This window comes from Lissotriton vulgaris, chromosome 8 (genome assembly GCF_964263255.1).
Source record: "Lissotriton vulgaris chromosome 8, aLisVul1.2, whole genome shotgun sequence".
Classification (NCBI taxonomy): Eukaryota; Metazoa; Chordata; class Amphibia; order Caudata; family Salamandridae; genus Lissotriton; species Lissotriton vulgaris.
In genome coordinates this window covers 615505437-615513334 of record NC_141696.1, presented here as the reverse complement: position 1 = coordinate 615513334, position 7898 = coordinate 615505437, and positions in this window count along the sequence as shown.

The window sequence follows — 7898 nt, the reverse complement described above, 5'->3', positions numbered from 1 at the left end:
TAAAGCTAAAGCAAGAATGTTGTCTGACCTGAGGGCCACTCTGTTGCCTAGCAAGCTGACATCATAAAGCAAAAACAAGATGTTGTCTGACATGAGGGCCACTCTGTTGCCTATTAATCAGTAGGATACATTCATCTTGGTAATTAAATGAGTAGTAGGGTAGACAGGATGCCCTACTACGAACTAAGATGTTAAGATGAAAGAAATTGGGGCACTTTCTGAGACTTCTGAATTTGTATGAACGTACGTTTGAGCATAAGAGTCTCAACTTTACTATTGCTGAACTGGTAGGAATTGGCTAAAATGAGGATGGTAAATAATCTATTCCTCGTTTTTATTATTTCCATTAACTGTAGCATAACCCTTCCTCTCTCAACTTATCAGCTGGCTTAATTGCTATCGGTGTACCATATCCTAACACAAATGAATTGAGAAGGGTTCACTGCCACTTGTCTGGGAAAAAGATCTATAGATCTATGTCCTAATGTATGTGCTACAGTTGTTTAGAGAGTGTTAGCAAGTGAGGCGTGGGATTCAAAGAAGTATGGGAGGTTAAAATTACAAATTGGGATTTGATTTTCTAATGAGCTGTTGATTTTCACAATAATATAGACTCCATAGTATTGATCTGTTTACCCTTTGTAAAAATTGTGCTAACAGTGGACTTTTCCATCTGCAGATTATACTGAATGGCCAGCAGTGGCAGCGGTTCACCACAGAATTTCTCTGCCTTGCCGAGACTGAAGAAAAAAAAAAAGCAAGTCTTCCGGCATACGGCATCATTTGACCAATTTATATGGTAAGTAAAACTCACAATCATTCCTTTAGGCATTAAAAAGACGTTCACAGCTTTTGAATTTCCTCATTACCTTCTAGTGGGAGCATGTGCCTGAATATATTTTCTTTCAATATAGAAGTAATATGGATCACATTGTGTTGGTCATGATAGCTAACAAAAACTGACTGCCTTCAACACTACTAAAGCCTGCTTTAGATCCTAGTGCTAGCAATGTTCCACTTGAGGAATTTGCTGCCTTTGAGTTTGAAATGCACTATCTCACTTGAGAACGATAGTGTTTCCTTCTCACAGAAGGAAGCTCATTTAACGTCTTCCCCTGCACTTTGTATGTTGGACTCTGTTACTCAAGATGGATTGGTATAAGGATAATCTCTATTTTTCTATCCCCATCCACTTTCAAAAAGGCCCCTATGCTTTGAGTGGTTCATAGTCCTTTATCATTCCCCCTCCTACTTGCCTTACAAACACAGATAGTAACCTACTGCATACCTTCTGAAATCTCATCCTCCTGTGTGGTCAGCTTCCACAAGGACAATTGGTCCACTGGTGCTCTGACGTCATAAAGCTAAAGCAAGAATGTTGTCTGACCTGAGGGCCACTCTGTTGCCTAGCAAGCTGACATCATAAAGCAAAAACAAGATGTTGTCTGACATGAGGGCCACTCTGTTGCCTATTAATCAGTAGGATACATTCATCTTGGTAATTAAATGAGTAGTAGGGTAGACAGGATGCCCTACTACGAACTAAGATGTTAAGATGAAAGAAATTGGGGCCCTTTCTGAGACTTCTGAGATTGTATGAATGTACGTTTGAGCATAAGAGTCTCAACTTTACTATTGCTGAACTGGTAGGAATTGGCTAAAATGAGGATGGTAAATAATCTATTCATTGTTTTTATTATTTCCATTAACTGTAGCATAACCCTTCCTCTCTCAACTTATCAGCTGGCTTAATTGCTATCGGTGTACCATATCCTAACACAAATGAATTGAGAAGGGTTCACTGCCACTTGTCTGGGAAAAAGATCTATAGATCTATGTCCTAATGTATGTGCTACAGTTGTTTAGAGAGTGTTAGCAAGTGAGGCGTGGGATTCAAAGAAGTATGGGAGGTTAAAATTACAAATTGGGATTTGATTTTTTAATGAGCTGTTGATTTTCACAATAATATAGACTCCATAGTATTGATCTGTTTACCGTTTGTAAAAATTGTGCTAACAGTGGACTTTTCCATCTGCAGATTATACTGAATGGCCAGCAGTGGCAGCGTTTCACCACAGAATTTCTCTGCCTTGCCGAGACTGAAGAAAAAAAAAAAGCAAATCTTCCGGCATACGGCATCATTTGACCAATTTATATGGTAAGTAAAACTCACAATCATTCCTTTAGGCATTAAAAAGATGTTCACAGCTTTTGAATTTCCTCATTACCTTCTAGTGGGAGCCTGTGCCTGAATATATTTTCTTTCAATATAGAAGTAATATGGATCACATTGTGTTGGTCATGATAGCTAACAAAAACTGACTGCCTTTAACACTACTAAAGCCTGCTTTAGATCCTAGTGCTAGCAATGTTCCACTTGAGGAATTTGCTGCCTTTGAGTTTGAAATGCACTATCTCACTTGAGAACGATAGTGTTTCCTTCTCACAGAAGGAAGCTCATTTAACGTCTTCCCCTGCACTTTGTATGTTGGACTCTGATACTCAAGATGGATTGGTATTAAGGATAATCTCTATTTTTGTATCCCCATCCACTTTCAAAAAGGCCCCTATGCTTTGAGTGGTTCATAGTCCTTTACCATTCCCCCTCCTACTTGCCTTACAAACACAGATAGTAACCTACTGCATACCTTCTGAAATCTCATCCTCCTGTGTGGTCAGCTTCCACAAGGACAATTGGTCCACTGGTGCTCTGACGTCATAAAGCTAAAGCAAGAATGTTGTCTGACCTGAGGGCCACTCTGTTGCCTAGCAAGCTGACATCATAAAGCAAAAACAAGATGTTGTCTGACATGAGGGCCACTCTGTTGCCTATTAATCAGTAGGATACATTCATCTTGGTAATTAAATGAGTAGTAGGGTAGACAGGATGCCCTACTACGAACTAAGATGTTAAGATGAAAGAAATTGGGGCACTTTCTGAGACTTCTGAATTTGTATGAACGTACGTTTGAGCATAAGAGTCTCAACTTTACTATTGCTGAACTGGTAGGAATTGGCTAAAATGAGGATGGTAAATAATCTATTCCTCGTTTTTATTATTTCCATTAACTGTAGCATAACCCTTCCTCTCTCAACTTATCAGCTGGCTTAATTGCTATCGGTGTACCATATCCTAACACAAATGAATTGAGAAGGGTTCACTGCCACTTGTCTGGGAAAAAGATCTATAGATCTATGTCCTAATGTATGTGCTACAGTTGTTTAGAGAGTGTTAGCAAGTGAGGCGTGGGATTCAAAGAAGTATGGGAGGTTAAAATTACAAATTGGGATTTGATTTTCTAATGAGCTGTTGATTTTCACAATAATATAGACTCCATAGTATTGATCTGTTTACCCTTTGTAAAAATTGTGCTAACAGTGGACTTTTCCATCTGCAGATTATACTGAATGGCCAGCAGTGCCAGCAGTGGCAGCGGTTCACCACAGAATTTCTCTGCCTTGCCGAGACTGAAGAAAAAAAAAAGCAAGTCTTCCGGCATACGGCATCATTTGACCAATTTATATGGTAAGTAAAACTCACAATCATTCCTTTAGGCATTAAAAAGACGTTCACAGCTTTTGAATTTCCTCATTACCTTCTAGTGGGAGCATGTGCCTGAATATATTTTCTTTCAATATAGAAGTAATATGGATCACATTGTGTTGGTCATGATAGCTAACAAAAACTGACTGCCTTCAACACTACTAAAGCCTGCTTTAGATCCTAGTGCTAGCAATGTTCCACTTGAGGAATTTGCTGCCTTTGAGTTTGAAATGCACTATCTCACTTGAGAACGATAGTGTTTCCTTCTCACAGAAGGAAGCTCATTTAACGTCTTCCCCTGCACTTTGTATGTTGGACTCTGTTACTCAAGATGGATTGGTATAAGGATAATCTCTATTTTTCTATCCCCATCCACTTTCAAAAAGGCCCCTATGCTTTGAGTGGTTCATAGTCCTTTACCATTCCCCCTCCTACTTGCCTTACAAACACAGATAGTAACCTACTGCATACCTTCTGAAATCTCATCCTCCTGTGTGGTCAGCTTCCACAAGGACAATTGGTCCACTGGTGCTCTGACGTCATAAAGCTAAAGCAAGAATGTTGTCTGACCTGAGGGCCACTCTGTTGCCTAGCAAGCTGACATCATAAAGCAAAAACAAGATGTTGTCTGACATGAGGGCCACTCTGTTGCCTATTAATCAGTAGGATACATTCATCTTGGTAATTAAATGAGTAGTAGGGTAGACAGGATGCCCTACTACGAACTAAGATGTTAAGATGAAAGAAATTGGGGCCCTTTCTGAGACTTCTGAGATTGTATGAATGTACGTTTGAGCATAAGAGTCTCAACTTTACTATTGCTGAACTGGTAGGAATTGGCTAAAATGAGGATGGTAAATAATCTATTCATTGTTTTTATTATTTCCATTAACTGTAGCATAACCCTTCCTCTCTCAACTTATCAGCTGGCTTAATTGCTATCGGTGTACCATATCCTAACACAAATGAATTGAGAAGGGTTCACTGCCACTTGTCTGGGAAAAAGATCTATAGATCTATGTCCTAATGTATGTGCTACAGTTGTTTAGAGAGTGTTAGCAAGTGAGGCGTGGGATTCAAAGAAGTATGGGAGGTTAAAATTACAAATTGGGATTTGATTTTTTAATGAGCTGTTGATTTTCACAATAATATAGACTCCATAGTATTGATCTGTTTACCGTTTGTAAAAATTGTGCTAACAGTGGACTTTTCCATCTGCAGATTATACTGAATGGCCAGCAGTGGCAGCGTTTCACCACAGAATTTCTCTGCCTTGCCGAGACTGAAGAAAAAAAAAAAGCAAATCTTCCGGCATACGGCATCATTTGACCAATTTATATGGTAAGTAAAACTCACAATCATTCCTTTAGGCATTAAAAAGATGTTCACAGCTTTTGAATTTCCTCATTACCTTCTAGTGGGAGCCTGTGCCTGAATATATTTTCTTTCAATATAGAAGTAATATGGATCACATTGTGTTGGTCATGATAGCTAACAAAAACTGACTGCCTTTAACACTACTAAAGCCTGCTTTAGATCCTAGTGCTAGCAATGTTCCACTTGAGGAATTTGCTGCCTTTGAGTTTGAAATGCACTATCTCACTTGAGAACGATAGTGTTTCCTTCTCACAGAAGGAAGCTCATTTAACGTCTTCCCCTGCACTTTGTATGTTGGACTCTGATACTCAAGATGGATTGGTATTAAGGATAATCTCTATTTTTGTATCCCCATCCACTTTCAAAAAGGCCCCTATGCTTTGAGTGGTTCATAGTCCTTTACCATTCCCCCTCCTACTTGCCTTACAAACACAGATAGTAACCTACTGCATACCTTCTGAAATCTCATCCTCCTGTGTGGTCCGCTTCCACAAGGACAATTGGTCCACTGGTGCTCTGACGTCATAAAGCTAAAGCAAGAATGTTGTCTGACCTGAGGGCCACTCTGTTGCCTAGCAAGCTGACATCATAAAGCAAAAACAAGATGTTGTCTGACATGAGGGCCACTCTGTTGCCTATTAATCAGTAGGATACATTCATCTTGGTAATTAAATGAGTAGTAGGGTAGACAGGATGCCCTACTGCAAACTAAGATGTTAAGATGAAAGAAATTGGGGCACTCTCTGAGACTTCTGAATTTGTATGAACGTACGTTTGAGCATAAGAGTCTCAACTTTACTATTGCTGAACTGGTAGGAATTGGCTAAAAGGAGGATGGTAAATAATCTATTCATCTTTTTTATTATTTCCATTAACTGTAGCATAACCCTTCACCTCTCAACTTATCAGCTGGCTTAATTGCTATCGGTGTACCATATCCTAACACAAATGAATTGAGAAGGGTTCACTCCCACTTGTCTGGGAAAAGGATCTATAGATCTATGTCCTAATGTATGTGCTACAGTTGTTTAGAGAGTGTTAGCAAGTGAGGCGTGGGATTCAAAGAAGTATGGGAGGTTAAAATTACAAATTGGGATTTGATTTTCTAATGAGCTGTTGATTTTCACAATAATATAGACTCCATAGTATTGATCTGTTTACCGTTTGTAAAAATTGTGCTAACAGTGGACTTTTCCATCTGCAGATTATACTGAATGGCCAGCAGTGGCAGCGTTTCACCACAGAATTTCTTTGCCTTGCCGAGACTGAAGAAAAAAAAAAAAAGCAAATCTTCCGGCATACGGCATCATTTGACCAATCTATATGGTAAGTAAAACTCACAATCATTCCTTTAGGCATTAAAAAGACGTTCACAGCTTTTGAATTTCCTCATTACCTTCTAGTGGGAGCCTGTGCCTGAATATATTTTCTTTCAATATAGAAGTAATATGGATCACATTGTGTTGGTCATGATAGCTAACAAAAACTGACTGCCTTCAACACTACTAAAGCTTGCTTTAGATCCTAGTGCTAGCAATGTTCCACTTGAGGAATTTGCTGCCTTTGAGTTTGAAATGCACTATCTCACTTGAGAACGATAGTGTTTCCTTCTCACAGAAGGAAGCTCATTTAACGTCTTCCCCTGCACTTTGTATGTTGGACTCTGATACTCAAGATGGATTGGTATTAAGGATAATCTCTATTTTTGTATCCCCATCCACTTTCAAAAAGGCCCCTATGCTTTGAGTGGTTCATAGTCCTTTACCATTCCCCCTCCTACTTGCCTTACAAACACAGATAGTAACCTACTGCATACCTTCTGAAATCTCATCCTCCTGTGTGGTCAGCTTCCACAAGGACAATTGGTCCACTGGTGCTCTGACGTCATAAAGCTAAAGCAAGAATGTTGTCTGACCTGAGGGCCACTCTGTTGCCTAGCAAGCTGACATCATAAAGCAAAAACAAGATGTTGTCTGACATGAGGGCCACTCTGTTGCCTATTAATCAGTAGGATACATTCATCTTGGTAATTAAATGAGTAGTAGGGTAGACAGGATGCCCTACTACAAACTAAGATGTTAAGATGAAAGAAATTGGGGCACTCTCTGAGACTTCTGAATTTGTATGAACGTACGTTTGAGCATAAGAGTCTCAACTTTACTATTGCTGAACTGGTAGGAATTGGCTAAAAGGAGGATGGTAAATAATCTATTCATCGTTTTTATTATTTCCATTAACTGTAGCATAACCCTTCACCTCTCAACTTATCAGCTGGCTTAATTGCTATCGGTGTACCATATCCTAACACAAATGAATTGAGAAGGGTTCACTGCCACTTGTCTGGGAAAAGGATCTATAGATCTATGTCCTAATGTATGTGCTACAGTTGTTTAGAGAGTGTTAGCAAGTGAGGCGTGGGATTCAAAGAAGTATGGGAGGTTAAAATTACAAATTGGGATTTGATTTTCTACTGAGCTGTTGATTTTCACAATAATATAGACTCCATAGTATTGATCTGTTTACCGTTTGTAAAAATTGTGCTAACAGTGGACTTTTCCATCTGCAGATTATACTGAATGGCCAGCAGTGGCAGCGTTTCACCACAGAATTTCTTTGCCTTGCCGAGACTGAAGAAAAAAAAAAAAAGCAAATCTTCCGGCATACGGCATCATTTGACCAATCTATATGGTAAGTAAAACTCACAATCATTCCTTTAGGCATTAAAAAGACGTTCACAGCTTTTGAATTTCCTCATTACCTTCTAGTGGGAGCCTGTGCCTGAATATATTTTCTTTCAATATAGAAGTAATATGGATCACATTGTGTTGGTCATGATAGCTAACAAAAACTGACTGCCTTCAACACTACTAAAGCTTGCTTTAGATCCTAGTGCTAGCAATGTTCCACTTGAGGAATTTGCTGCCTTTGAGTTTGAAATGCACTATCTCACTTGAGAACGATAGTGTTTCCTTCTCAC